This window comes from Scyliorhinus torazame, chromosome 14 (assembly GCF_047496885.1).
Source record: "Scyliorhinus torazame isolate Kashiwa2021f chromosome 14, sScyTor2.1, whole genome shotgun sequence".
In the NCBI taxonomy this organism is placed as follows: Eukaryota; Metazoa; Chordata; class Chondrichthyes; order Carcharhiniformes; family Scyliorhinidae; genus Scyliorhinus; species Scyliorhinus torazame.
In genome coordinates, this window is record NC_092720.1 from 198,185,057 (window position 1) to 198,204,293 (window position 19,237).

The following is a 19,237-nucleotide window of genomic DNA, read 5'->3' on the forward strand; positions in this document are numbered from 1 at the left end:
AATGGCACATGGTGCAGTGGTTAGCACTGGGACAACGGCGCTGAGGACCCGGGTTTGAATCCTGGCCCAGGGTCACTGTCCGTGTGGAGTTTGCACATTCTCGCCGTGTCTGCGTGGGTTTCACCCCCACAACCCAAAGATGTGCAGGTTCGGTGGATTGGCCATGCTAAATTGCCCCTTAATTTAAAAAAATAACAAAATGATTGGGTGCTCTAAATTTAAAAGAAAAAAGATGGGTGTAGGAGTGTCGGGGTAGTGTGTCTGTTTAGGGGCGGCATGGTGGCGCAGTGCTTAGCACTGTTCCCTCACGGCGCCGAAGACTAGAGTTCGATCCAGGACCCAGGTCATTGTCCATGAGGAGTTTGCACATTTTCCTCAGTGTTTGCGTGGGTCTCACCCTCACAACCCAAAGATGTACAGGCTAGGTGGATTGGCCACATCAAATTGCCAATAAATTGGAACATAAAATGAATTGGGTACTCTAAATTTATTTTTAAACAATATAGTGTGTGAGTGTGTGGTGATGCATGTGGGATGGGGTGCGTGCGTGGGGATGGGGGTGGGGAGCATGTCCCCATGAAGATTAACCTGACCCCACCCCCAAATAAACCTGCAAACTATCCTCTCAATAAACTGCTCATGACGCTAAAAAACCTCTCCTAGAGACAACAACCAATATCTTTGTGACTCCAAAAACCTCCTCATCAATCTTTCTATTTCCGTGTCAGAAAAGTTAATTGTTTCCTTGCTGAACAAAGTTGGACAGACAAAGTTTTGAGAGAGAAAGTCTTCATTCCAGAAAACGGTCCATCGTTTGACTGGTCTAACTAGTCTAATTCGGTTTGACTACCGATCTACCGGTCTAACATCGTTTGACTGGTCGAACTAGTCTAATTCGGTAGAGATAATTGTAAGTAAAGTGACAGTTTGGCCGTGTAAATGCAGTAAGTGTGAGTGAAAGATGTGATGTGTGGTGTGGACTGGGAGGGTGTACTGTTTTTAAGCATACTTACCTGGCAGGGGTGAAACCATGATCAAAAAGGTGGTTCGCCCAGGATGAGGCTAGCCCATTGCACTTCGGGTGTGCTGACGCCTGCGATGTCCCCAAATGCGGGATACTCGACTGTAAAATTTGTGGTAGTGGGGGACTGCGTTCGCGCTCTCCCCTGATTTACGAAACAAAAATAGATTGATCCTTTTCAGATCGAGCAACCTGCTGGAAGCATCGCCCGAAAAACTTCCCCAGGAACCAACAACAGGGTAGCATGGCAACACAGTGGTTAGCATAGAACATGCAGTTCAGAATGAGGCCGTTCAGCCCATCCAGTCTGCACCGACCCACTTCTATCCTATCCCATTAACCTCTCCTAAACTTTTTTCGACAATGAGGGCAGTTTAGCATGGCCAGTCCACATAACCTGCACTTCTTTGCACTGTGGGAGGACACCGCAGCACCTGGAGGAAACCCACGCAGACTCTGCACAGACAGTGACCCCCAGCGGCGAATCGAATCTGGCACCCTGGTGCTGTGAAGCCAAAGTGCTATCCACTTCTGCTACCGTGCTGCCCTGCAGTTGCTTCACAGCTCCACGATCCCAGGTCCCATTCCCGGCTCTGTGGACTCTGCACATTCTCCACGTGTCTGCGTGGCTTTCCTCCGGTTGCTCCCACAAGTCCCCAAAGGCATGCTGATATGTAATTTGGACATTCTCAATTCTCCCGCTCTGGACCCGAACAGGCGCCGGATTGTGGCGACTAGTTGTTTTTCACAGTAACTTCATTGCAGTGTTAATGTAAGCCTACTTGTGACGATAATCATTGTTTTTATTACAATCAACATCTTTGTGACTCTCAAATCCTCCTCATCAATTTCTTTCTATCCCCGTTGCAGAAATGTTAACTCAGTGTCGGGTGTGTGTGTTGGGTGATTGTGAGTATCAAGAATGAGTGTGTGTGTGTTTTTCGTGGGGGGCTGGTGTGCTGGGTCTGTGCGTGTCAGATGGGTGTGTGCGAAAGTGGCACATGGTGCAGTGGTTAGCACTGGGACAACGGCGCTGAGGACCCGGGTTTGAATCCTGGCCCAGGGTCACTGTCCGTGTGGAGTTTGCACATTCTCGCCGTGTCTGCGTGGGTTTCACCCCCACAACCCAAAGATGAGCAGGTTAGGTGGATTGGCCATGCTAAATTGCCCCTTAATTAAAAAAAAAAAAAAAATGATTGGGTGCTCTAAATTTAAAACAAAAAAGATGGGTGTAGGAGTGTCGGGGTAGTGTGTCTGTTTAGGGGCGGCATGGTGGCGCAGTGCTTAGCACTGTTCCCTCACGGCGTCGAAGACTAGAGTTCGATCCAGGACCCAGGTCATTGTCCATGAGGAGTTTGCACATTTTCCTCAGTGTTTGCGTGGGTCTCACCCTCACAACCCAAAGATGTACAGGCTAGGTGGATTGGCCACATCAAATTGCCAATAAATTGGAACATAAAATTAATTGGGTGCTCTAAATTTATTTTTAAACAATATAGTGTGTGAGTGTGTGGTGATGCATGTGGGATGAGGTGCGTGCGTGGGGATGGGGGTGGGGAGCGGGTGGTATTGTGTCCCCATGAAGATTAACCTGACCCCACCCCCAAATAAACCTCCAAACATGCCTCGCAATAACCTGCTCATGACGCTAAAAAACCTCTCCTAGAGACAACAACCAATATCTTCGTGACTCCAAAAACCTCCTCATCAATCTTTCTATTTCCGTGTCAGAAAAGTTAATTGTTTCCTTGCTGAACAAAGATGGAGAGAGAAAGTTTTGAGAGAGAAAGTCTTCATTCCAGAAAACGGTCCATCGTTTGACTGACAGGTAGATAAGGGGCGGTTCACTTCCTTTTAAGGCCAATATGCAAATAGCATAGCGGACGTTTTAGGCAATGTGTTTCTTACTAGAGAGGTATATTCGACAATTTGTCAAAATCATACAACAGAACTAGTCTAATTCGGTAGAGATAATTGTAAGTAAACGGACAGTTTGGCCGTGTAAATGCAGTAAGTGTGAGTGAAAGATGTGATGTGTGGTGTGGACTGGGAGGTTGTGCTTTTTTAAGCATAATTACCCGGCAGGGGTGGAACCATGATCAAAAAGGTGGTTCGCCCAGGACGAGGCTAGCCCATTGCACTTCGGGTGTGCTGACGCCTGCGATGTCCCCAAATGCGGGATACTCGACTGCAAAATTTGTGGTAGTGGGGGACTGCGTTCGCGCTCTCCCCTGATTTACGAAACTAAAATAGATTGATCCTTTTCTGGTCGAGCAGCATTTTGGAAACATCGCTCTAAAAACCTCTCCCGGAGCCAACAACAGGAGAGCATGGTAACACAGTGGTTAGCACAGAACATACAGTGCAGAATGAGGCCGTTCAGCCCATCCAGTCTGCACCGTCTCACTTCTATCCTATCCCCTTAACCCGTTAACCTCTCCGAAACTTTTGTCGACAATGAGGGCAGTTTAGCACAGCCAGTCCACATAACCTGCACCTCTTTGCACTGTGGGAGGACACCGCAGCACCTGGAGGAAACCCACGCAGACTCCGCACAGTGACCCAGCGGCCAATCAAATCTGGCACCCTGGTGCTGTGAAGCCACCGTGCTATCCACTTCTGCTACCGTGCTGCCCTGCAGGTGCTTCACAGCTCCACGATCCCAGGTCCCACTCCCGGCTCTGTGGACTCTGCACATTCTCCACGTGTCTGCGTGGATTTCCTCCGGGTGCCCCGGTTGCTCCCACAAGTCCCTAAAAGGCATGCTGATAGGTAATTTGGACATTCTCAATTCTCCCGCTCTGTACCCGAACAGGCGCCGGATTGTGGCGACTAGTTGTTTTTCACAGTAACTTCATTGCAGTGTTTATGTAAGCCTACTTGTGACGATAATCATTGTTATTATTACAATCAACATCTTTGTGACTCTCAAATCCTCCTCATCAATTTCTTTCTATCCCCGTTGCAGAAATGTTAACTCAGTGTCGGGTGTGTGTGGCCAGTCCACATAACCTGCACTTCTTTGCACTGTGGGAGGACACCGCAGCACCTGGTGGAAACCCACGCAGCCTCCGCACCGACAGTGACCCAGCGGCGAATCGAATCTGGCACCCTGGTGCTGTGAAGCGACGGTGCTATCCACTTCTGCTACCGTGCTGCCCTGCTGTTGCTTCACAGCTCCACGATCCCACGTCCCATTGCCGGCTCTGTGGACTCTGCACATTCCCCACGTGTCTGCGTGGCTTTCCTCCGGTTGCTCCCACAAGTCCCCAAAGGCATGCTGATCGGTAATTTGGACATTCTCAATTCTCCCGCCCTGTACCCGAACAGGTGCCGGATTGTGGTGACTAGTTGTTTTTCACAGTAACTTCATTTCAGTGTTAATGTAAGCCTACTTGTGACGATAATCATTGTTATTATTACAATCAACATCTTTGTGACTCTCAAATCCTCCTCATCAATTTCTTTCTATCCCCGTTGCAGAAATGTTAACTCTGTGTCGGGTGTGTGTGTGCCAGAGGTGTGTGTGTGCGTTGGGTGATTGTGAGTATCAAGAATGAGTGTGTGTGTGTTTTTCGTGGGGGGCTGGTGTGCTGGGTCTGTGCGTGTCAGATGGGTGTGTGCGAAAGTGGCACATGGTGCCGTGGTTAGCACTGGGACAACGGCGCTGAGGACCCGGGTTTGAATCCTGGCCCAGGGTCACTGTCGGTGTGGAATTTGCACATTCTCGCCGTGTCTGCGTGGGTTTCACCCCCACAACCCAAAGATGTGCAGGTTAGTTGGATTGGCCATGCTAAATTGCCCCTGAATTTAAAAATATAACAAAATGATCGGGTGCTCTAAATTCAAAAGCAAAAAGATGGGTGTAGGAGGGTCGGGGTAGTGTGTCTGTTTCGGGGCGGCATGGTGGTGCAGTGCTTGGCACTGTTCCCTCACGGCGTCGAAGACTAGAGTTCGATCCAGGCCCCGGGTCATTGTCCATGAGGAGTTTGCACATTTTCCTCAGTGTTTGCGTGGGTCTCACCCTCACAACCCAAAGATGTACAGGCTAGGTGGATTGGCCACATCAAATTGCCAATAAATTGGAAAATAAAATGAATTGGGTACTCTAAAGTTATTTTAAAACAATATAGTGTGTGTGTGTTTCGGTGAGTGTGTGGTGATGCATGTGGGATGGGGTGCGTGCGTGGGGTGGGGGTGGGGAGCGGGGGGAATTGTGTCCCCATGAACATTAACCTGACCCAACCCCCAAATAAACCTCCAAACATGCCTCTCAATAACCTGCTCATTCCGGAAAACGGTCCATCGTTTGACTGACAGGTAGATAAGGGGCGGTTCACTTCCTTTTAAGGCCAATATGCAAATAGCATAGCGGACGTTTTAGGCAATGTGTTTCTTACTAGAGAGGGATATTCGACAATTTGTCAAAATCATACAACAGAACTAGTCTAATTCGGTAGAGATAATTGTAAGTAAAGGGACAGTTTGGCCGTGTAAATGCAGTAAGTGTGAGTGAAAGATGTGATGTGTGGTGTGGACTGGGAGGGTGTACCGTTTTTAAGCATACTTACATGGCAGGAGTGAAACGATGAACAAAAAGGTTGTTCGCTCAGGACGAAATTAGCCCATTGCACTTCGGGTGTGCTGACGCCTGCGATGTCCCCAAACTCGACTGCAAAATTTGCGATAGTGGGGAACTGCGTTCGCGCTCTCCACTGATCGACGAAACAAAAATAGATTAATCCTTTTCTGATCGAGCAACATGTTGGAAGCATCGCCCTAAAAAGCTTTCCCGGAGCCAACAACAGGGGAGCATGGTAACACAGTGGCTAGCATAGAACATACAGCGCAGAACGAGGCCGTTCAGCCCATCCAGTCTGCACCGACCCACTTCAGCCCTCACTTCTATCCTATCCCATGAGCCTCTCCTAAACTTTTTTCGACAATGAGGGCAGTTTAGCATAGCCAGTCCACATAACCTGCACTTCTTTGCACTGTGGGAGTACACCGCAGCACCTGGAGGAAACCCACGCAGACTCTGAACAGACAGTGATCCAGCGGCGAATCGAATCTGGCACCCTGGTGCTGTGAAGCCACAGTGCTATCCACTTCTGCTACCGTGCTGCACTGCTGTTGCTTCACAGCTCCACGATCCCAGGTCCCATTGCCGGCTCTGTGGACTCTGCACATTCTCCACGTGTCTGCGTGGCTTTCCTCCGGTTGCTCCCACAAGTCCCCAAAGGCATGCTGATTGGTAATTTGGACATTCTCAATTCTCCCGCTCTGTACCCGAACAGGTGCCGGATTGTGGTGACTAGTTGTTTTTCACAGTAACTTCATTTCAGTGTTAATGTAAGCCTACTTGTGACGATAATCATTGTTATTATTACACTCAACATCTTTGTGACTCTCAAATCCTCCTCATCAATTTCTTTCTATCCCCGTCGCAGAAATGTTAACTCTGTGTCGGGTGTGTGTGTGCCAGAGGTGTGTGTGCGCGTTGGGTGATTGTGAGTATCAAGAATGAGTGTGTGTGTTTTTTTCGTGGGGGGCTGGTGTGCTGGGTCTGTGCGTGTCAGATGGGTGTGTGTGAAAGTGGCACATGGTGCCGTGGTTAGCACTGGCACAACGGCGCTGAGGACCCGGGTTTGAATCCTGGCCCAGGGTCACTGTCGGTGTTGAATTTGCACATTCTCGCCGTGTCTGCGTGGGTTTCACCCCCACAACCCAAAGATGTGCAGGTTAGGTGGATTGGCCATGCTAAATTGCCCCTGAATTTAAAAATATAACAAAATGACTGGGTGCTCTAAATTCAAAAGAAAAAAGATGGGTGTAGGAGGGTCGGGGTAGTGTGTCTGTTTCGGGGCGGCATGGTGGCGCAGTGCTTAGCACTGTTCCCTCACGGCGTCGAAGACTAGAGTTCGATCCAGACCCCGGGTCATTGTCCATGAGGAGTTTGCACATTTTCCTCAGTGTTTGTGTGGGTCTCACCCTCACAACCCAAAGATGTACAGGCTAGGTGGATTGGCCACATCAAATTGCCAATACATTGGAAAATAAAATGAATTGGGTACTCTAAATTTATTTTAAAACAATATAGTGTGTGTGTGTTTCGGTGAGTGTGTGGTGATGTATGTGGGATGGGGTGCGTGCGTGGGGGTGGGGGTGGGGAGCGGGGGAGTATTGTGTCCCCATGAACATTAACCTGACCCCACCCCCAAATAAACCTCCAAACATGCCTCTCAATAACCTGCTCATGACGCTAAAAAACCTCTCCTAGAGACAACAACCAATATCTTCGCGACTCCATAAACCTCATCATCAATCTTTCTATTTCCGTGTCAGAAAAGTTAATTGTTTCCTTGCTGAACGAAGATGGACAGACAAGGTTTTGAGAGAGAAAGTTTTCATTCCGGAAAACGGTCCATCGTTTGACTGACAGGTAGATAAGGGGCGGTTCACTTCCTTTTAAGGCCAATATGCAAATAGCATAGCGGACGTTTTAGGCAATGTGTTTCTTACTAGAGAGGTATATTCGACAATTTGTCAAAATCATACAACAGAACTAGTCTAATTCGGTAGAGATAATTGTAAGTAAACGGACAGTTTGGCCGTGTAAATGCAGTAAGTGTGAGTGAAAGATGTGATGTGTGGTGTGGACTGGGAGGGTGTACTGTTTTTAAAGCATACTTACCTGGCAGGAAACCACGATTAAAAAGGTGGTTCGCTCAGCACGAGGCTAGCCCTTTGCACTTCGGCTGTGCTGACGCCTGCGATGTCCCCAAATGCGGGATACTCGACTGGAAAATTTGTGGTAGTGGGGGACTGCGTTCGCGCTCTCCCCTGATTTACGAAACAAAAATAGATTGATCTTTTTCTGATCGAGCAACATGTTGGAAGTATCACCCTAAAAACCTCTCGCGGAGCCAACAACAGGGTAGCATGGTAACGCAGTGGTTAGCATAGAACATACAGTGCAGAATTAGGCCGTTCAGCCCATCCAGTCTGCACCGACCCATTTCAGCCCTCACTTCTATCCTATCCCATTAACCTCTCCTAAACTTTTTTCGATAATGAGGGCAGTTTAACATAGCCAGTCCACATAACCTGCACTTCTTTGAACTGTGGGAGTACACCGCAGCACCTGGAGGAAACCCACGCAGACTCCGCACAGACAGTGACCCAGCGGCGAATCGAATCTGGCACCCTGGTGCTGTGAAGCCACGGTGCTATCCACTTCTGCTACCGTGCTGCCCTGCTGCTGCTTCACAGCTCAACGATCCCAGGTCCCATTGCCGGCTCTGTGGACTCTGCACATTCTCCACGTGTCTGCGTGGATTTCCTCCGGGTGCCCCGGTTGCTCCCACAAGTCCCCAAAGGCATGCTGATAGGTAATTTGGACATTCTCAATTCTCCCGCTCTGTACGGGAACAGGCGCCGGATTGTGGCGACTAGTTGTTTTTCACAGTAACTTCATTGCAGTGTTTATGTAAGCCTACTTGTGACGATAATCATTGTTATTATTACAATCAACATCTTTGTGACTCTCAAATCCTCCTCATCAATTTCTTTCTATCCCCGTTGCAGAAATGTTAACTCAGTGTCGGGTGTGTGTGGCCAGTCCACATAACCTGCACTTCTTTGTACTGTGGGAGGACACCGCAGCACCTGGAGGAAACCCACGCAGACTCCGCACCGACAGTGACCCAGCGGCGAATCGAATCTGGCACCCTGGTGCTGTGAAGCCACGGTGCTATCCACTTCTGCTACCGTGCTGCCCTGCTGTTGCTTCACAGCTCCACGATCCCACGTCCCATTGCCGGCTCTGTGGACTCTGCACATTCTCCACGTGTCTGCGTGGCTTTCCTCCGGTTGCTCCCACAAGTCCCCAAAGGCATGCTGATAGGTAATTTGGACATTCTCAATTCTCCCGCCCTGTACCCGAACAGGTGCCAGATTGTGGTGACTAGTTGTTTTTCACAGTAACTTCATTTCAGTGTTAATGTAAGCCTACTTGTGACGATAATCATTGTTATTATTACAATCAACATCTTTGTGACTCTCAAATCCTCCTCATCAATTTCTTTCTATCCCCGTTGCAGAAATGTTAACTCTGTGTCGGGTGTGAGTGTGCCAGAGGTGTGTGTGTGCGTTGGGTGATTGTGAGTATCAAGAATGAGTGTGTGTGTGTTTTTCGTGGGGGGCTGGTGTGCTGGGTCTGTGCGTGTCAGATGGGTGTGTGCGAACGTGGCACATGGTGCCGTGGTTAGCACTGGGACAACGGCGCTGAGGACCCGGGTTTGAATCCTGGCCCAGGGTCACTGTCGGTGTGGAATTTGCACATTCTCGCCGTGTCTGCGTGGGTTTCACCCCCACAACCCAAAGATGTGCAGGTTAGTTGGATTGGCCATGCTAAATTGCCCCTGAATTTAAAAATATAACAAAATGATCGGGTGCTCTAAATTCAAAAGCAAAAAGATGGGTGTAGGAGGGTCGGGGTAGTGTGTCTGTTTCGGGGCGGCATGGTGGTGAAGTGCTTGGCACTGTTCCCTCACGGCGTCGAAGACTAGAGTTCGATCCAGGCCCCGGGTCATTGTCCATGAGGAGTTTGCACATTTTCCTCAGTGTTTGCGTGGGTCTCACCCTCACAACCCAAAGATGTACAGGCTAGGTGGATTGGCCACATCAAATTGCCAATAAATTGGAAAATAAAATGAATTGGGTACTCTAAAGTTATTTTAAAACAATATAGTGTGTGTGTGTTTCGGTGAGTGTGTGGTGATGCATGTGGGATGCGGTGCGTGCGTGGGGTGGGGGTGGGGAGCGGGGGGAATTGTGTCCCCATGAACATTAGCTGACCCAACCCCCAAATAAACCTCCAAACATGCCTCTCAATAACCTGCTCATTCCGGAAAACGGTCCATCGTTTGACTGACAGGTAGATAAGGGGCGGTTCACTTCCTTTTAAGGCCAATATGCAAATAGCATAGCGGACGTTTTAGGCAATGTGTTTCTTACTAGAGAGGGATATTCGACAATTTGTCAAAATCATACAACAGAACTAGTCTAATTCGGTAGAGATAATTGTAAGTAAACAGACAGTTTGGCCGTGTAAATGCAGTAAGTGTGAGTGAAAGATGTGATGTGTGGTGTGGACTGGGAGGGTGTACTGTTTTTAAGCATACTTACCTGGCAGGGGTGAAACCATAAACAAAAAGGTGGTTCGCCCAGGACGAAGTTAGCCCATTGCACTTCGGGTGTGCTGACGCCTGCGATGTCCCCAAATGCGGGATACTCGACTGCAAAATTTGTGATAGTGGGGAACTGCGTTCGCGCTCTCCACTGATCGACGAAAGAAAAATAGATTGATCTATGTCGAAAAAAGTTTTGGAGAGGTTAATGGGATAGGATATAAGTGAGGGCTGAAGTGGGTCGGTGCAGACTGGATGGGCTGAACGGCCTCACTCGGCACTGTATGTTCTATGCTAACCACTGTGTTACCATGCTACCCTGTTGTTGGCTCCGGGAGAGGTTTTTAGGGTGATGCTTCCAACATGTTGCTCGATCAGAAAAGGATCAACCTATTTTTGTTTCGTAAATCAGGGGAGAGCGCGAACGCAGTCCCCCACTACCACAAATTTTCCAGTCGAGTATCCCGCATTTGGGGACATCGCAGGCGTCAGCACACCCGAAGTCCAATGGGCTAGCCTCGTCCTGGGCGAACTACCTTTTTGATCATGGTTTCACCCCTGCCAGGTAAGTATGTTTAAAAACAGTACACCCTCCCAGTCCACACCACACATCACATCTTTCACTCACACTTACTGCATTTACACGGCCAAACTGTCCCTTTACTTACAATTATCTCTACCGAATTAGACTAGTTCTGTTGTATGATTTTGACAAATTGTCGAATATACCTCTCTCGTAAGAAACACATTGCCTAAAACGTCCGCTATGCTATTTGCATATTGGCCTTAAAAGGCAGTGAACCGCCCCTTATCAACCTGTCAGTCAAACGATGGACCGTTTACCGGAATGAAAACATTCTCTCTCAAAATTTTGTCTGTCCATCTTTGTTCAGCAAGGAAACAATTAACTTTCCTGACACGGAAATAGAAAGATTGATGAGCAAGTTTTTGGAGTCACGAAGATATTGGTTGTTGTCTCTCGAAGAGGTTTTTAGCGTCATGAGCAGGTTTTTGAGAGGCATGTTTGGAGGTTTGTTTGGGGGTTGGGTCAGGTTAATCTTCATGGGGACACAATACCCCCCGCTCCCCACCCCCACCCCCACGCACGCACCCCATCCCACATGCATCACCACACACTCACCGAAACACACACACACTATATTGTTTTAAAATAACTTTAGAGCACCCAATTCATTTTATTTTCCAATTTATTGGCAATTTGATGTGGCCAATCCACCTAGCCTGTACATCTTTGGGTTGTGAGGGTGAGACCCACGCAAACACTGAGGAAAATGTGCAAACTCCTCATGGACAATGACCCGGGGCCTGGATCGATCTCTAGCCTTCGACGCCGTGAGGGAACAGTGCTAAGCACTGCGCCACCATGCCGCCCCGAAACAGACACACTACCCCGAGCCTCCTACACCCATCTTTATTCTTTTGAATTTAGAGCACCCAATCATTTTGTTATATTTTTAAATTCAGGGGCAATTTAGCATGGCCAATCCACCTAACCTGCACATCTTTGGGTTGTGGGGGTGAAACCCACGCAGACACGGCGTGAATGTGCAAATTCCACACCTACAGTTACCCTGGGCCAGGATTCACACCCGGGTCCTCAGCGCCGTTGTCCCAGTGCTAACCACGGCACCATGTGCCACTTTCGCACACACCCATCTGACACGCACAGACCCAGCACACCAGCCCCCCACGAAAAACACACACACACTCATTCTTGATACTCACAATCACCCAACGCACACACACACCTCTGGCACACACACATCCGACACAGAGTTAACATTTCTGCAATGGGGTAGAAAGAAATTGATGAGGAGGATTTGAGAGTCACAAAGATGTTGATTGCAATAATAACAATGATTATCGTCACAACTAGGCTGACATTAACACTGAAATGAAGTCACTGTGAAAAACAACTAGTCACCACAATCCGGCACCTGTTCGGGTACAGAGCGGGAGAATTGAGAATGTCCAAATTACCTATCAGCATGCCTTTGGGGACTTGTGGGAGCAACCGGAGGAAAGCCACGCAGACACCTGGAGAATGTGCAGAGTCCACAGAGCCGGCAATGGGACCTGGGATCGTGGATCTGTGAAGCAGCAGCAGGGCAGCACGGTAGCAGAAGTGGATAGCACCGTGGCTTCACAGCACCAGGGTGCCAAATTCGATTCGCCGCTGGGACACTGTCTGTGCGGAGTCTGCGTGGGTTTCCTCCAGGTGCTGCTGTGTACTCCCACAGTGCAAAGAAGTGCAGGTTATGTGGACTGGCTACGCTAAACTGCCCTCATTTTCGAAAAATGTTTAGGAGAGGTTAATGGGATAGGATAGAAGTGAGGGCTGAAATGGGTCGGTGCAGACTGGATGGGCTGAACGGCCTCATTCTGCACTGTATGTTCTATGCTAACCACTGCGTGACCATGCTACCCTGTTGTTGGCACCGGGAGAGGTTTTTAGGGTGATGCTTCCAACATGTTGCTCGATCAGAAAAGGATCAATCTATTTTTGTCTCGTCGATCAGTGGAGAGCGCGAACGCAGTTCCCCACTACCACAAATTTTGCAGTCGAGTATGCCGCATTTGGGGACATCGCAGGCGTCAGCACCCCCGAAGTGCAATGGGCTAGCCACCTTTCTGATCATGGTTTCACCCCTGCCAGGTAAGTATACTTAAAAACAGTACACCCTCCCAGTCCACACCACACATCACATCTTTCACTCACACTTACTGCATTTACACGGCCAAACTGTCCCTTTACTTACAATTATCTCTACCGAATTAGACTCGTTCTGTTGTATGATTTTGACAAATTGTCGAATATACCTCTCTAGTAAGAAACACATTGCCTAAAACGTCCGCTATGCTATTTGCATATTGGCCTTAAAAGGAAGTGAACCGCCCCTTATCTACCTGTCAGTCAAACGATGGACCGTTTTCCGGAATGAGCAGGTTATTGAGAGGCATGTTTGGAGGTTTATTTGGGGGTTGGGTCAGGTTAATGTTCATGGGGACACAATTCCCCCCGCTCCCCACCCCCACCCCCACGCACGCACCCCATCCCACATGCATCACCACACACTCACCGAAACACACACACATTATATTGTTTTAAAATAAATTTAGAGTACCCAATTCATTTTATTTTCCAATTTATTGGCAATTTGATGTGGCCAATCCACCTAGCCTGTACATCTTTGGGTTGTGAGGGTGAGACCCACGCAAACACTGAGGAAAATGTGCAAACTCCTCATGGACAATGACCCGGGGCCTGGATCGAACTCTAGTCTTTGACGCCATGAGGGAACAGTGCCAAGCACTGCGCCACCATGCCGCCCCGAAACAGACACACTACCCCGACCCTCCTACACCCATCTTTTTTCTTTTGAATTTAGAGCACCCAATCATTTTGTTATATTTTTAAATTCAGGGGCAATTTAGCATGGCCAATCCAACTAACCTGCACATCTTTGGGTTGTGGGGGTGAAACCCACGCAGACACGGCGAGAATGTGCAAATTCCACACCGACAGTGACCCTGGGCCAGGATTCAAACCCGGGTCCTCAGCGCCGTTGTCCCAGTGCTAACCACGGCACCATGTGCCACTTTCGCACACACCCATCTGACACGCACAGACCCAGCACACCAGCCCTCCACGAAAAACACACACACACTCATTCTTGATACTCACAATCACCCAACGCACACACACACCTCTGGCACACACACACCCGACACAGAGTTAACATTTCTGCAATGGGGATAGAAAGAAATTGATGAGGAGGATTTGAGAGTCACAAAGATGTTGATTGTAATAATAACAATGATTATCGTCACAAGTAGGCTTACATTAACACTGAAATGAAGTTACTGTGAAAAACAACTAGTCACCACAATCCGGCACCTGTTCGGGTACAGAGCGGGAGAATTGAGAATGTCCAAATTACCTATCAGCATGCCTTTGGGAACTTGTGGGAGCAACCGGAGGAATTACACGCAGACACGTGGAGAATGTGCAGAGTCCACAGAGCCGGGAATGGGACCTGGGATCGTGGAGTTGTGAAGCAATAGCTGGGCAGCACGGTAGCAGAAGTGGATAGCACTTTGGCTTCACAGCGCCAGGGTGCCAGATTCGATTCGCTGCTGGGTCACTGTCTGTGCGGAGTCTACGTGGGTTTCCTCCAGGTGCTGCGGTGCCCTCCCACAGTGCAAAGAAGTGCAGGTTATGTGGACTGGCTATGCTAAACTGCCCTCATTGTCGGAAAAGGGTTAGGAGAGGTTAATGGGTTAAAGGGATAGGAGAGAAGTGAGGGCTGAAGTGGGTCGGTGCACACTGGATGGGCTGAACGGCCTCGTTCTGCACTGTATGTTCTATGCTCGCCACTGTGTTACCATGCTACCCTGTTGTTGGCTCCGGGAAAGGTTTTTAGGGCGATGCTTCCAACATGTTGCTCGATCAGGAAAGGATCAATCTATTTTTGTTTCGTAAATCAGGGGAGAGCGCGAACGCAGTCCCCCACTACCACAAATTTTGCAGTCGAGTATCCCGCATTTGGGGACATCGCAGGCGTCAGCACACCCGAAGTGCAATGGGCTAGCCTCGCCCTGGGCAAACCACCTTTTTGATCATGGTTTCACCCCTGCCAGGTAAGTATGCTTAAAAACAGTACACCCTCCCAGTCCACACCACACATCACATCTTTCACTCACACTTACTGCATTTACACGGCCAAACTGTCCCTTTACTTACAATTATCTCTACCGAATTAGACTCGTTCTGTTGTATGATTTTGACAAATTGTCGAATATACCTCTCTAGTAAGAAACACATTGCCTAAAACGTCCGCTATGCTATTTGCATATTGGCCTTAAAAGGAAGTGAACCGCCCCTTATCTAAGAAAAGTTAATTGTTTCCTTGCTGAACAAAGATGGACAGACAAAGTTTTGAGAGAGATAGTTTTCATTCCGGAAAACGGTCCATCGTTTGACTGATAGGTTGATAAGGGGCGGTTCACTTCCTTTTAAGGCCAATATGCAAATAGCATAGCGAACGTTTTAGGCAATGTGTTTCTTACTGGAGAGGTATATTCGACAATTTGTCAAAATCATACAACAGAACTAGTCTAATTCGGTAGAGATAATTGTAAGTAAACGGACAGTTTGGCCGTGTAAATGCAGTAAGTGTGAGTGAAAGATGTGATGTGTGGTGTGGACTGGGAGGGTGTACTGTTTTTAAAACATACTTACCTGGCAGGAAACCATGATTAAAAAGGTGGTTCGCTCAGCGCGGGGCTAGCCCTTTGCACTTCGGCTGTGCTGACGCCTGCGATGTCCCCAAATGCGGGATACTCGACTGGAAAATTTGTGGTAGTGGGGGACTGCGTTCGCGCTCTCCCCTGATTTACGAAACAAAAATAGATTGATCCTTTTCTGATCGAGCAACATGTTGGAAGCATCACCCTAAAAACCTCTCCCGGAGCCAACAACAGGGTAGCATGGTAACGCAGTGGTTAGCATAGAACATACAGTGCAGAATGAGGCCGTTCAGCCCATCCAGTCTGCACCGACCCATTTCAGCCCTCACTTCTATCCTATCCCATTAACCTCTCCTAAACTTTGTTCGATAATGAGGGCAGTTTAGCATAGCCAGTCCACATAACCTGCACTTCTTTGAACTGTGGGAGTACACCGCAGCACCTGGAGGAAACCCACGCAGACAGTGACCCAGCGGCGAATCGAATCTTGCACCCTGGTGCTGTGAAGCCACGGTGCTATCCACTTCTGCTACCGTGCTGCCCTGCTGTTGCTTCACAGCTCAACGATCCCAGGTCCCATTGCCGGCTCTGTGGACTCTGCACATTCTCCACGTGTCTGCGTGGCTTTCCTCCGGTTGCTCCCACAAGTCCCCAAAGGCATGCTGATTGGTAATTTGGACATTCTCAATTCTCCCGCTCTGTACCCGAACAGGTGCCGGATTGTGGTGACTAGTTGTTTTTCACAGTAACTTCATTGCAGTGTTAATGTAAGCCTACTTGTGACGAGAATCATTGTTATTATTACAATCAACATCTTTGTGACTCTCAAATCCTCCTCATCAATTTCTTTCTATCCCCGTTGCAGAAATGTTAACTCTGTGTCGGGTGTGTGTGTGCCAGAGGTGTGTGTGTGCGTTGGGTGATTGTGAGTATCAAGAATGAGTGTGTGTGTGTTTTTCGTGGGGGGCTGGTGTGCTGGGTCTGTGCGTGTCAGATGGGTGTGTGCGAAAGTGGCACATGGTGCCGTGGTTAGCACTGGGACAACGGCGCTGAAGACCCGGGTTTGAATCCTGGCCCAGGGTCACTGTCGGTGTGGAATTTGCACATTCTCGCCGTGTCTGCGTGGGTTTCACCCCCACAACCCAAAGATGTGCCGGTTAGGTGGATTGGCCATGCTAAATTGCCCCTGAATTTAAAAATATAACAAAATGATTGTGTGCTCTAAATTCAAAAGAAAAAAGATGGGTGCAGGAGTGTCGGGGTAGTGTGTCTGTTTCGGGGCGGCATGGTGGCGCAGTGCTTGGCACTGTTCCCTCACGGCGTCGAAGACTAGAGTTCGATCCAGACCCCGGGTCATTGTCCATGAGGAGTTTGCACATTTTCCTCAGTGTTTGCGTGGGTCTCACCCTCACAACCCAAAGATGTACAGGCTAGGTGGATTGGCCACATCAAATTGCCAATACATTGGAAAATAAACTGAATTGGGTACTCTAAATTTATTTTAAAACAATAAGTGTGTGTGTGTTTCGGTGAGTGTGTGGTGATGTATGTGGGATGGGGTGCGTGCGTGGGGGTGGGGATGGGGAGCGGGGAGTATTGTGTCCCCATGAACATTAACCTGACCCCACCCCCAAATAAACCTCCAAACATGCCTCTCAATAACCTGCTCATGACGCTAAAAAACCTCTCCTAGAGACAACAACCAATATCTTCGTGACTCCATAAACCTCATCATCAATCTTTCTATTTCCGTGTCAGAAAAGTTAATTGTTTCCTTGCTGAACAAAGATGGACAGACAAGGTTTTGAGAGAGAAAGTTTTCATTCCGGAAAACGGTCCATCGTTTGACTGACAGGTAGATAAGGGGCGGTTCACTTCCTTTTAAGGCCAATATGCAAATAGCATAGCGGACGTTTTAGGCAATGTGTTTCTTACTAGAGAGGTATATTCGACAATTTGTCAAAATCATACAACAGAACTAGTCTAATTCGGTAGAGATAATTGTAAGTAAAGGGACAGTTTGGCCGTGCAAATGCAGTAAGTGTGAGTGAAAGATGTGATGTGTGGTGTGGACTGGGAGGGTGTATTGTTTTTAAAGCATACTTACCTGGCAGGGATGAAACCATGATCAAAAAGGTGGTTCGCTCAGGACAACGCTAGCCCGTTGCATTTCGGGTGTGCTGACGCCTGCGATGTCCCCAAATACTCGACTGGAAAATTTGTGGTAGTGGGGGACTGCGTTCGCGCTCTCCCCTGATTTACGAAACAAAAATAGATTGATCCTTTTCTGATCGAGCAACATGTTGGAAGCATCACCCTAAAAACCTCTCCCGGAGCCAACAACAGGGTAGCATGGTAACGCAGTGGTTAGCATAGAACATACAGTGCAGAATGAGGCCGTTCAGCCCATCCAGTCTGCACCGTCTCACTTCAGCCCTCACTTCCATCCTATCCCTTAACCCATTAACCTCTCCTAAACTTTTTTCGACAATGAGGGCAGTTTAGCATAGCCAGTCCACATAACCTGCACTTCTTTGCACTGTGGGAGTACACCGCAGCACCTGGAGGAAACCCACGCAGACTCCGCACAGACAGTGACCCAGCGGCGAATCGAATCTGGCACCCTGTGCTGTGAAGCCACGGTGCTATCCACTTCTGCTACCGTGCTGCCCAGCTGTTGCTTCATAACTCCACGATCCCAGGTCCCACTCCCGTCTCTGTGGACTCTGCACATTCTCCACGTGTCTGCGTGGATTTCCTCCGGGTGCCCCGGTTGCTCCCACAAGTCCCCAAAGGCATGCTGATAGGTAATTTGGACATTCTCAATTCTCCCGCTCTGTACCCGAACAGGCGCCGGATTGTGGCGACTAGTTGTTTTTCACAGTAACTTCATTGCAGTGTTTATGTAAGCCTACTTGTGACGATAATCATTGTTATTATTACAATCAACATCTTTGTGACTCTCAAATCCTCCTCATCAATTTCTTTCTATCCCCGTTGCAGAAATGTTAACTCTGTGTCGGGTGTGTGTGGCCAGTCCACATAACCTGCACTTCTTTGCACTGTGGGAGGACACCGCAGCACCTGGAGGAAACCCACGCAGACTCCGCACCAACAGTGACCCAGCGGCGAATCGAATCTGGCACCCTGGTGCTGTGAAGCCACGGTGCTATCCACTTATGCTACCGTGCTGCCCTGCTGTTGCTTCACAGCTCCACGATCCCAGGTCCCATTGCCGGCTCTGTGGACTCTGCACATTCTCCACGTGTCTGCGTGGCTTTCCTCCGGTTGCACCCACAAGTCCCCAAAGGCATGCTGATAGGTAATTTGGACATTCTCAATTCTCCCGCTCTGTACCCGAACAGGTGCCGGATTGTGGTGACTAGTTGTTTTTCACAGTAACTTCATTTCAGTGTTAATGTAAGCCTACTTGTGACGATAATCATTGTCATTATTACAATCAACATCTTTGTGACTCTCAAATCCTCCTCATCAATTTCTTTCTATCCCCGTTGCAGAAATGTTAACTGTGTCGGGTGTGTGTGTGCCAGAGGTGTGTGTGTGCGTTGGGTGATTGTGAGTATCAAGAATGAGTGTGTGTGTGTTTTTCGTGGGGGGCTGGTGTGCTGGGTCTGTGCGTGTCAGATGGGTGTGTGCGAAAGTGGCACATGGTGCCGTGGTTAGCACTGGGACAACGGCGCTGAGGACCCGGGTTTGAATCCTGGCCCAGGGTCACTGTCGGTGTGGAATTTGC

At 48.7% G+C, this 19,237-nt stretch overlaps 8 non-coding genes and 2 pseudogenes across 8 annotated transcripts; 7 read left to right on the forward strand and 3 right to left on the reverse strand.

Moving 5' to 3' along the window:
- Positions 1-1,005: 1,005 nt before the first annotated feature.
- On the forward strand, positions 1,006-1,169 carry LOC140390662 (U1 spliceosomal RNA). Its single transcript, XR_011934720.1, has one exon. It is a non-coding gene; the product is annotated as a U1 spliceosomal RNA (small nuclear RNA).
- A 1,922-nt stretch (positions 1,170-3,091) lies between these two features.
- Positions 3,092-3,255, forward strand: LOC140390766 (U1 spliceosomal RNA). The gene has a single exon (XR_011934823.1). It is a non-coding gene; the product is annotated as a U1 spliceosomal RNA (small nuclear RNA).
- A 2,329-nt stretch (positions 3,256-5,584) lies between these two features.
- On the forward strand, positions 5,585-5,738 carry LOC140390891 (U1 spliceosomal RNA; annotated as a pseudogene).
- Positions 5,739-7,707: 1,969 nt separating this feature from the next.
- Positions 7,708-7,867, forward strand: LOC140390886 (U1 spliceosomal RNA). Its single transcript, XR_011934937.1, has one exon. It is a non-coding gene; the product is annotated as a U1 spliceosomal RNA (small nuclear RNA).
- A 2,335-nt stretch (positions 7,868-10,202) lies between these two features.
- On the forward strand, positions 10,203-10,365 carry LOC140390850 (U1 spliceosomal RNA). Its single transcript, XR_011934905.1, has one exon. It is a non-coding gene; the product is annotated as a U1 spliceosomal RNA (small nuclear RNA).
- A 256-nt stretch (positions 10,366-10,621) lies between these two features.
- LOC140390845 (U1 spliceosomal RNA) lies at positions 10,622-10,785 on the reverse strand. The gene has a single exon (XR_011934901.1). It is a non-coding gene; the product is annotated as a U1 spliceosomal RNA (small nuclear RNA).
- A 1,965-nt stretch (positions 10,786-12,750) lies between these two features.
- LOC140390897 (U1 spliceosomal RNA) lies at positions 12,751-12,897 on the reverse strand (annotated as a pseudogene).
- A 1,821-nt stretch (positions 12,898-14,718) lies between these two features.
- LOC140390657 (U1 spliceosomal RNA) lies at positions 14,719-14,882 on the reverse strand. The gene has a single exon (XR_011934715.1). It is a non-coding gene; the product is annotated as a U1 spliceosomal RNA (small nuclear RNA).
- A 585-nt stretch (positions 14,883-15,467) lies between these two features.
- On the forward strand, positions 15,468-15,627 carry LOC140390888 (U1 spliceosomal RNA). The gene has a single exon (XR_011934939.1). It is a non-coding gene; the product is annotated as a U1 spliceosomal RNA (small nuclear RNA).
- Positions 15,628-17,582: 1,955 nt separating this feature from the next.
- On the forward strand, positions 17,583-17,739 carry LOC140390889 (U1 spliceosomal RNA). The gene has a single exon (XR_011934940.1). It is a non-coding gene; the product is annotated as a U1 spliceosomal RNA (small nuclear RNA).
- Positions 17,740-19,237: the final 1,498 nt, after the last annotated feature.